The following is an 11348-nucleotide window of genomic DNA, read 5'->3' as shown; positions in this document are numbered from 1 at the left end:
TTGCTACTTCACTATGAGAAGCATCAGATTGCAAGTAGGGTGATGACTTTTTGGAAAAAGAAGGGAGCTGGGAGTTGGAACTCCTTGGTTCTGTTGCCACTGACGGACTGCATGGCCTTGGCTTGTTGACTCTTCAATAGTTTGTAAAATAGTTATTCAGCGTGGAGGCTTCATGTTCTTCTTAGTAGTTGTCAGAGAGGTAATGGTGATGTTGGAAAGAAGAATGATAGGAGATGTGGTGTTTTTCCTATTTATGCATGGAACTTCTGCCCATGCTAAAAGTGGGAACAGAGCCTAACAGCCTTGCCAAACATGGGCAAGGTTCTACCCACACATGATGGAGGTGGAGAGCAGGTCCTAAAGAAGGATGGGGTGGCGCTGAGGGGGGAAGAATCTGCTTGAGCAGTGCTGGGAATAGCAGGGAGGGGTGCAGAGAAGAATCAGTAGCTGTGAGAGCAGTGGGGAGCCAAACTTGACCTAGATGTCAGACCCAGCTCTGGGGGTAGCTGGACACAAGAGGTGCCATTGCTGATGATAATGGCTTGGTGCAGATTTTGGAAAAGATGTTACAAAGCTGAACAGGACATTGTGAAAAGTGCTGACACTGGAAAGGGAAATCAGGACAGCCAGGTGATGGACAGTACTATGAGCAGGGGGGAAGCCAGGTTCTAGGTAGTTCGGCCAGTGGATACTGGGAGGAGAGAAGGAACATGCAGTTCAGAGGAGAGTGGGAACCAGCATTCAAATATGCCACAGATAGGATCAGAGTGGAAGCCAGTGGAAGAGAGAAGGTAGCCAGGAACTGGACTCAGCTGGAGTTACTAGAGATCCAAAAGCGCAAGCCCCCGTGCCACTTAGGGTATGTCTACACTGCGGGATTATTCCAATTTTACAGAAACTGTTTTTTTAAATAGATTGTATAAAGTCGAGTGCACGCGGCCACACTAAGCACATTAATTCAACGGTGTGCGTCCATGTACTGAGGCTGGCATCGATTTCCGGAGCATTGCACTGTGGGTAGCTATCCCATAGCTATCCCATAGTCCCTGCAGTCTCCCCCGCCCATTGGAATGCTGGGTTGAGATCCCAGTGCCTGATGGGGCAAAAAACATTGCCGCTGGTCCTTCTGGGTACAGCCTCACTCCTCCCTCTGTGAAAGCAGCAGCAGCCATCCGTTTCACTCCTTTTTTCCTGGGTGAACTGTGCAGACACCATTTCACAGCAAGCATGGACCCTGCTGAGCTCAAGACAGCAATCATGAACGTTTTAAACACCTCACGCATTCTCGTGCAGTCAATGCTGAACCGAGACCTGCAAAGCCAGGTGAAGAGGCAGTGGCTACGGCAGAGCGGCGACGAGAGTGATGAGGACATGGACACAGAATTCTGTCAAACTGCGGGTCCCTGCGCTTTGAAGATCCTGCTGGTAATGGGACAGGTTCTAGCCATTGAAAACTGATTTTGGGCCCAGGAAACAAGCACAGACTGGTGGGACCACATAGTGCTGCAGGTGTGGGACAATTCTCAGTGGCTGAGAAACTTTCGCATGCATGAGGGCACTTTCATGGAACTTTGTGACTTGCTTTCCCCTGCCCTGAAGCGCCAGAATACCAAGATGAGAGCAGCCCTCACAGTTGAGAAGTGAGTGACAATAGCCCTCTGGAAGCTTGCAATGCCAGACAGCTACCGGTCAGTTGGTAATCAATTTGGAGTAGGCAAATCTACTGTGGGGGCTGCTGTGATGCAAGTAGCCAAAGCAATCATTAAGCTGCTGCTACGAAAAGTAGTGACTCTGGGAAATGTGCCGGTCATAGTGGATGGCTTTGCTGCAATGGGATTCCCTAACTGTGGTGAAGCGATAGATGGAACCCATATCCTTATCTTGGCACCGTAGCACCAGGGCACCCACTACATAAACCGCAAGGGGTACTTTTCAATGGTGCTGCAAGCACTGGTGGATCACAAGGGACATTTCACCAACATCCACGTGGGATGGCCAGGAAGGGTTCATGATGCTCGCGTCTTCAGGAACACTACTCTGTTTAAACGGCTGCAGCAAGAGAATTACTTCCCAGACCAGAAAATAACAGTTGGGGATGTTGAAATGCCTGTCATTATCCTGGGAGCTCAGCCTACCCCTTGATGCCATGGCTCATGAAGCCATACACAGGCAGCCTGGACAGTAGTCAGAAGCTGTTCAACTACAGGCTGAGCATGTGCAAAATGGTGGTAGAATGTGCATATGGCCGTTTAAAGGCACTGGTGCACATTACTGACTCGCTCAGACCTCAGCCAAACTAATGTCCCCTTTGTTATTGCTGCTTGCTGTGTGCTGCACAATCTCTGTGAGAGTAAGGGGGAGGACCTTTCTGGCGGGGTGGGAGGCTGAGGCAAATCACCTGGCCGCTGATTACGTGCAGCCAGACACCAGGGCGATTAGAAGAGCACACCAAGAAGCGGGGCGCATTAGAGAAGCTTTGAAAACCAGTTCTCCTTGATGAACCCCCCCACTCTTGATTGACTCACAGCTTGCTTTCTAAGGAAATAAAGTCACTCTCGTTTAAAAATCATGTATTCTTTATTACTTAATTATAAAAAGAGGGAGAGAACTGACAAGGTAGCTCAGGTGGGGTTTGGGAGGAGGATAGTAGGGAAGGAAAAGGCCACTAAAAAAATTTCATAATAATGAGAGCCTTTTCATTGGGCTGTCCACTGGGGTGGAGTGGGCAGGTGCACGGAGCCTACCTCCATGAGTTCTAACTAGTCTGGTGGGTGAGGAGGCCATGGAACATGGTGAGGGGAGAGGGTGGCTATACAGGGGCTGCAGCGGCACTCTGTGATCCTGCTGCCGTTCCTGAAGCTCCACCATACGCTGGAGCAAGTCAGTTTGATCACGCAGCAGCCCCAGAGTTGCATCCCGCCACCGCTGATCTTTCTGCTGCCACCTGTCATCTCAGGCATCTCTCCTCTCATCTCAAGCATCTCTCCTGTCCTCACGTTCATCCCTCCTGTCCTCACGTTGGTCCCTCCTGTCCTCACGGTCACTGGTATCTTTCCTGTACTTTGCTACTATGTCCTTCCACTCATTCAGATGAGCTCTTTCATTGCGGGTCACTTTCATGATTTCTGAAAACATTTCTTCTCGCTTCTTTTTTTTCACCGCCTTATCTGAGATAGCCTTCCGGACAGAGTAGGGAGGCTTGAAAAATTTGCAGCGGCATGAGGGAGGGAAAAAAGGGAGAGAAGTATTTAAAAAGATACATTTTAGAGAACAATGGTCATACTCTTTCATGGTGAACAACACTATTCACCTTACATAGCACGTGTTTTCACTGCAAGGTCGCATTTTGCATCTTAATACTGAGTGCCTGCGGCTTTAGTGTTACAGATCACAGACGCAGGTCCGGGCAGCAGAATTCGGCTTGCGTGCAGCCATGGTAAGCCATTGTCTTTCCTCTTCTGCAGCTTTCATCTATCCAGCGCCCTCCTTTCCCAAATAGCAAGCAAAGCCGTTGAGTGCTTCTTCTTTCTTGTTAATGTGCAGCAGCAGAAACCACCCCGTGGCTGATATCATGGAAGATCACTGCTAAACACCCCCCTTTCCAGCCCCCCAACCGCGTGGCTGGTAGCAGGAAAGATCCCTGCTAGCCAAACGCAGAAAAGCTCAGCGCCAATCGCCCCCGCCCCCTTGCCCCCGCTTGGCTACCTGCAGGGAAGGATTTCTGTTAAGCCACAGGCAAACAGCCCAGTAGGAATGGCCATCTCTGTCCCCTTACTTAAATTCCTGAATTTCAACTAGGTTACCATGAACGATATCACTCTCCTGAGGATAACACAGCGAGATAAAGAATGGATGTTGCTTGAATGCCAGCAATCACCGGAACCATACGCAGCTAGGCTTTGTCATGCAATGATACCAGATTACTTGCTACATGCATGATGTGGTAAAGTGTCCTACCATGGAGGACGGAATAAAGCAGCACTGCCCAGAAACCTTCTGCAAAGGCTTTTGGAGTACCTCCAGGAGAGCTTCATGAAGATGTTCCTGGAGGATTTCTGCTCCATCCCCAGACATGTTAACAGACTTTTCCAATAACTGCACTGGCTGAGAATGCATCCCAGGTCCTCAGGGCAAATTAATCATTAAAAAATGCTTGCTTTTAAACCATGTCTTATATTTACAAGGTACACTCACCAGAGGTCCCTTCCATGGCTTCATTGTCTGGGATAGTGGCTTGGGAGGGCTGGAAGGGTAATTCCGTCAGGGTGAGAAAAAGCTCTTGGCTGTTGGGGAGAACAGAGTGCTGTGTGCTCTTTATAAACTCGTCCTCCTCTTCCTCCTCATCTTCCCCGTCCACAGAATTCTCTGCCATGGCTGCGATTACCACCCCCACCTCGGAATCCATGGACAGGAGTGGGGTAGTGCTGGCGGACCCCCCTAGAATTGCATGCAACTCAGCATAGAAGCGGCATGTTTTCGGCCCTGCCCCGGACTTTCCGTTTGCTTCTTTGGTTTTCTGGTAGGCTTGTCTGAGCTCCTTAACTTTCACACGGCACTGTACTGAGTCCCTGGTGTGGCCTCTCTGCATCATTGCCTTGGAAATTTTTTCAAATGTTTTTTCATTGTGTCTTTTGGAACGGAATTCTGTTAGCACGGAATCCTCTCCCCATACAGCGATCAGATCCAGTACCTTCTGTGCAGTCCATGCTGGAGCTCTTTTTCGATTTTCAGGAGACTGCATTGTTACCTGATAAGCTCTGCGTGGTCGCATGTGCTGATGATCTCTCCATGCTGGGCGAACAGGAAATGAAATTCAAAAGTTTGCGGGGCTTTTTCTGTCTACCTGGCCAGTGCATACGACTCCAGATTGCTGTCCAGAGCAGTCAAAATGGTGCACTGTGGGATAGCTCCCAGAGGCCAATACCATCAAATTGCGGCCACACTAACCCTAATCCGACATGGCGATACTGATTTGAGCACTACTCCCTTCGTCGAGGAGGAGTACAGAAATCGGTTTAAAGAGCCCTTTATATCTATATAAAGGGCTTCGTTGTGTGGACGGGTGCAGGGTTAAATCCGTTTAACGCTGCTAAATTTGATTGAAACGCGTAGTGTAGACCAGGCCTTAGATACTGAGCCCTGTGGGGCCTGGTCTGTATTTTCATACACATATGGACAGTGTCTTTGGGTACTGCCAGAATACAACTAATTAAACAAGAAGTAGGGAGGGCCTGCCTCATCTCTCCGGTCTTTGGGTATCAACTTGGGGAAAGTGATTGTGTTATACTCTCTGGCCAGATCCTCAGCTGGTGTAAATTAATGTTGCTCAGTTTAGCATCTGGTTCAATATTCTCACAGTCCTGAATTCTACACTCATCCACAATGCTGATTGTATTATGGCACCCCAAGCCCCTCAATGGGGAGAGAAGGCTTTGTAGAAGTGTCACTACACTTAGCACTACCATTAGTGGACTGAAAACTATATTAATAACAATGTGTTTATAAGTGATATTTAATTTCCATAATAATTGTAATTTGTATTTCACTGGACATAGACAGTAGTTTGCTACTTACTTTTATTAAAAATAGCTGTTGTAGGCTGGCTTACTAGCAAATGTATAATAAAAATGGTTTCAATTCAAATGTCTCTTTTCATCCTCTCAGTACAATATTTAAACTCAATTATTATGCCCCACTCTGCACCGAGCACACTACCCACCCACCAAATGGTCTGTCCCCTCTCTGCTCTGGGCATACTATCCACCACCAAATAGTCTGTCACTTCAGCTTCCTGCATCCTCTGCACTAACCCAAATGGTCTGTGCCCCCTTAGTTACTTTTACAGTATCTGTTTGCTTGCACATCCTGCACTCCCAGGGTTGCCAGCTATTGCAATTTTATTATGAGTCTCATGACATCTGGTATTGTTTTAAAAGCCTTTCCTTCTGGAGTCAGGGGGTCACATGAGAATCTCAGCTCTTGTGTTTTTTTTTAATATAAATTTGTAGCTTTCCTGACTCTGAAGAAACATAAGAGAACACAGATCTTGAAGCCTGAAAAGCCAGAAGGCAAATAAAAGGAACTCCAAATTTATTATTTTATAAAATCTCGTGATTCTTAAGCCAATCTAGTGATTTTGGGGAGCCTGATTCATGACTTTTGAATTTGTGGGGTTGTCACTACTGGCCATCTGTTTCTTGCATATAAGCTACTCCTCATATTTCCTTTCCCTTTCCTTCCATTCTTAAACCCCTCCCACGACCAGTGTGTGTAACGCATTCTCCTTGTGCCTGTATACAGAGGATGTGAGTCCGTTACAGGCCCTAGTGACAGAACCTGGCTCTTTAGCTCTAGCTGTAAAGAATAATTCTATTATCTCTGAAGGTCCCCAGTTGAATTTTTGGTGTCTACCAAAATGGTGGTCATCTTGTATACACATTGTTATCTTCCTTCAGTCCCATTATCACATACCCTTGTGCCGTGTCCCAGTCACTTGCCCAGTATTGCCAACCCCAAGATCCTTTGGTACATGTTATGGGGCAAATCCTTCATGGACTGGCAAGGTGGGGGAGCAGGAACACTGGCCTATGTACCTTCTGATCTAAGAACCCAGCAATCAGGGTTCAAACCTACAGATCAAGTAGTAGGGTACATTTTGCTGCTGCTCTGAAAAGGAGCATCATGCATCCCCAGTTAGAGCCTGGTTACTGATCGCAGCTAGACACGCACTTTTGCAGACCATGCATTCTTTTGGTTGTGCTGCACAGGCCAGTGCGCTTTGTTATTCTCCTGAGGTGACATCCTGTCCTGCTGCTTCCAAAGGGGATAAAAAGCAACAAAGAGTCCTGTGGCACCTTATAGAGTAACAGACATATTGGAGGATAAGCTTTGTGGGTGAATACCCACTTCGTCAGACACATGCTGATGAGGATAAGAGATTCTTTAAATTCAGTTCCCCAGTGGGAGATGTAGCCCAAAATAAGCTTTAGTACAAAAGGTTCCTAAAGGTGCAAAGAGCATGATTCTCTTGCCATTTTTTAAAATAGCATTTCTTCCTTTTGTATGGCTGAGTCTGGATGAGGGCTGATCAAAAATTTTTGATGAAAAAGAAAAACAAAGTTTTGTTGAAAATTTTCATCATTTTCTACAACTCACCTATTTTCCAATCTCCTCTAGCCGGGAACTCCTGGTTATTTAATCAGACATTTTATATTTATTAAATTGAGTATCCGAGTTAAAAAAATGCATGCACTGACTTTCCTAAGTACAAACTCATTTAATTCCATTTGGTTTTACATTTCTTCCACAGTAGATTGTGCTATACAAAAACATTCAGCTATGTGGTGTTTTTTTTTAAATTAAATCTTAGTAAATCTGCTTCCAAGAAAGTCTAAGTAGTTTACTTTGAAGACATCCTTTGGGCAGAATCAAGAAACCATGACTAGTTTAAAGCCCACAGGTGAATGCAAGTATTTGAAAGATAGACTGACTTTTGGCAATAATCAATTCTTTTTTTTAATAGTCAGCACTGAGAAGTCAAAGTCTTCACTAGTTTTACTGTTCTGTGCATTTGTATGGTGTCAGCTAGCATTGGGCTTATTTATGTAGCACTGTCCGTTCAATCTCTTATGACATGCCGTGATAAAACTGAAGTCGGGGGGGTTGGGATACCAGCCAGTGTAACCTACGTGATTACATACAATACAAACAATTTATACTAACACACAGCTCCTCTAACAAAAACATAAATTCCCCTTCTCCCCATGCTAACAGTCTGTGTTAGAGCAGCAGGATTTTTTCCCCCTCCCTTTCATCTCACACCCCAAAGTTAAAATATTTTAAAGATAAAATAGTAAGTACTACATTTGTCAGAAATGTACTTACACAAGCATTTTTGTTTCTCCATGCAGCTGGTTGCTCGCGATGTTTGCACAGCATTCCCTCACTGAAGACACTAGTAATATACTAATGTCTAGGTACATGTGGGGGATTCTCAGGACAGCTTACATTTATGTATAGCTTTCATGCAGTGGCTTTGAGAAATAGTCCTCTGTTACATTTCACTGTGCTCAATCATCAAGGGATCTAGATGTCAAATACACATTTGTCTATAATAGGCACTTCTCTATATCTTGGGCAAATTGTTAGTATTTGGATTTTTTTTCTTCCTCTTCTTTCAGTCATGATCTGATGATAAGAAATAATGCCGAGTTGTTCATGAGCTCCAACTGAGCAAAGGCTTGTGCAAAAGGGTTGTTTTTTTTTGTATAATGTGCAGAAACAATCAGGCTTGTGATGGTTCTGATCTCAGTTGAGGGTTCTCCATGGACACTAATATGGCTTAGGGTCAGGCATTTCATCCTGGGTTCTGCCTAGGGTGGGCAGGAAATGATTTCTGTCCTGCGAGAATTTTTCAAGATATAAGTCAAATTTCCCACCAGTACAAAAAGTCAAAAATCTTAACCATTTTCACAAATCAAAAAATTGAAGAATGTTTTGGTGTGAGTCAGTTGAAACATTTTGTTTTTAGGCTATATTTACTAAAATTTTGAAAGAAAAGTTGTTTTGACTTGAAAAACTGGAATTATTCATTTAAAAAAATGTTTACATGAGACGTTGCCCTGCAATCTGGTCTAATGCCCAGCCTGTACAGTCTCCTGGCAGTGAACCCTTTAGTGTGCTGGGCCCCAAAGACCCACATGGGGGCAAGTCTGTGGCCTCCACAGATTCCCAAACTGGTTGTTCTGTCCCAGTGATCCCTGTCTCTCTCTCTCTGGCTCCCTGTGGCATATCCAGCCAGGTTGGAGTCTGAAGGAAGGCTTGTACTGTGCCCCTTCAGGGCACAATGATCTCAGCGAGTATTTGCAATGACACAGGCAGCCTTTTCAAAACAAGATAACCATTTTTTAGTCACCCAGCACACAGAATATGAAAGGTCTTAGGTAAGCACAGGGAAATGAAGGTTAAAGCATAGTCCATTCTGGTTAGCCCACAGCCAGTCCTTTTCAATTACCCACAGGCCACATGCACACGCACCCCCCACCCACCAATGCCTCTTAGCAATCTGCTCATAAGTATTGACTTTCCTATGGCTGGACTGGAGCTGTGCCTGCTGTGCTCCCCACAGGCCTAGGAGCTCCAGTGTCTCCTGTCTACTCTAGTCAGGAGTGCAACTGGTGAATGGAGCCAGCATGGTCAGCTGGGCAGTTGCACTCGACAATGGAGAGCTGCTTGGTGTGCTCATCAAGCTGGGCAATTTCAAAAATTCACAGAGCTTTCGAGGGGAGGGGGGACTTCCAGTCTCTGTGACCCCAGGACAATGGTGACCAGAGCAATCAGTGTCTACAAGTGTAGACACTTGCACTTTGTTGACCTAAGAACATCTACCACGGCGCTACACTGTTCAGGGAGGTGGTGTGCCTGTGTTGGCATAACTGGGTGCTTTCAGTGGTGGGAGACCAGTTTGAGTGTAGACACATGTACAGCTAAGTCAACGTAAGCTGCCTTGCATTGAGCTAATCTTGTAGTGTAAACCATGCCTTAAGCCTTGTTTCGCCACTGGATAACCATGCACATACAGGGGAAACTGAGGCACACATAGGCATCATAAAAAATATTATAGAAAATTTCCACTTCATCACAGACGTTTTGACAGTTTTGAAACACTTTTTTTTCCCCCAATAATTTTTTGAGGCAGGAGAGTTGTCAGAAGCAACCCCATTTTGCAAAATGTCAGTTTTGATTAATCAGCATTTTTCAGCTAAAAAAACATTTACACTAGAACCTCAGAGTTATGAACACCTCGGGAATGGAGGTTGTTCATAATTCTGAAATGTTCATAACTCTGAACAAAACTTTATGGTTATTATTTCAAAAGTTTACAACTGAACATTGACTTAATACAGCTTTGAAACTTTACTATGCTGAGGAAAAATTCTGCTTGTAACCATCTTAATTTAAATGAAACAAGCACAGAAATAGTTTTATTACCTTGTTAAATCTTTATTTTTTAAAAAACTTTCCTTTTATTGTTTTAGTACTTTACATTTAACATTGTACTCTACTATACTGTACTGTATTTTCTTTGAATTCTTTTTGTCTCTGATGCTGCCTGATTGGGTTCTTTTGGTTCCAAATGAGATGTGTAGTTGACTGGTCAGTTCGTAATACTGAAGTTCTACTGTAGCTGAAAAATTCCTGTCCAGGTCTAGTTCTGGTCACTAATACAAAACTCACTTGCCAAAGATATCCAGGTGGCTATGATCCTGAGAGCAAATGGCATGTCTTAAATGCAGTCTTCCCAAAGTAGCACCACGCACAAATAAATAAACAAATTTCAGAGCCAGCTAACTAGACAGGGGAGATATAAATATCTTTACGTCTTATTATTTTGAGGGGACTCAGATACCATGGCCATGCAGACCTTATAAGAAATTAGGCTGATAGAACTGCAGTGGCCCCGTTGTGCACAACTTTCAGAGTACATCATGGATGGTCTCTCAAATAGCCAAGCCCAGGCCCAAGGAATACTTTACTGTGACTAGGAATTTGAACGAATCTGGAAATGATTGGGGAGCCAGTGAAACATGCAGGGCACTAGTGTGGTGTGCTTTTGGTGTTCTTCCTTGATCAGAGGATGGGCTGCTGTGTATTAGACAAGTTAGAATTTGCACATGGCCTTCACAGTCAGCCCTGGGTAGAGTAAGTTACCAGACACAAATGCCATATGCTAAATACAGAGGGAAAATTTCATGTGACGTTATTGAGCAGTACAAAACGTACATATTCTGGCCCTCAGGAACGTCTATGCAACAGTGTGGAAGTCAGTGGGGTTGCATCGGAGTAACTGATGGATGGAGGAGTGCAAATGAGGGCAGAAATTGACCCTTAGAGTGTATCTGGGCTTTCTTGCTGCACCACGGTTGAGTGCTTTCCCTACAGTATGTTGTCAGGGAGCAACATGGAAGATTTGGCTTAATACTTATATAAGCAGGACCCCGTGTGTGGCAATGATCATTAGCAAGACAGGAAGAGACAGCAGCAGCAACTAGCCTAGCAGCATCCCTTACAGACTGCAGAATGATCCAGAGGTACATAATTCCTTCTCAGGTATTCCTGGGCCATGCCTGAAGTCTAGAAATGTTATTTGAAATAGACGGTGGAATTCTTTACTGATGTAAATTGACTAAGGATGTCAGCAGAGCGGTACCAATTTACCCCACCAGGGAATTTGGTCCATGATTATTAGCCAAGTGAGAGCTACAAATTAGATAGTAATTAAACTATTTTAAAATATGGCAGTGTTAAGCCTTTTAGCAATGTTATTTATGCAAAAATCCTTTTCAGCT

Source organism: Gopherus evgoodei, chromosome 1 (assembly GCF_007399415.2).
Source record: "Gopherus evgoodei ecotype Sinaloan lineage chromosome 1, rGopEvg1_v1.p, whole genome shotgun sequence".
Taxonomy (NCBI): Eukaryota; Metazoa; Chordata; order Testudines; family Testudinidae; genus Gopherus; species Gopherus evgoodei.
Note: the sequence above shows the minus strand (reverse complement) of the source record.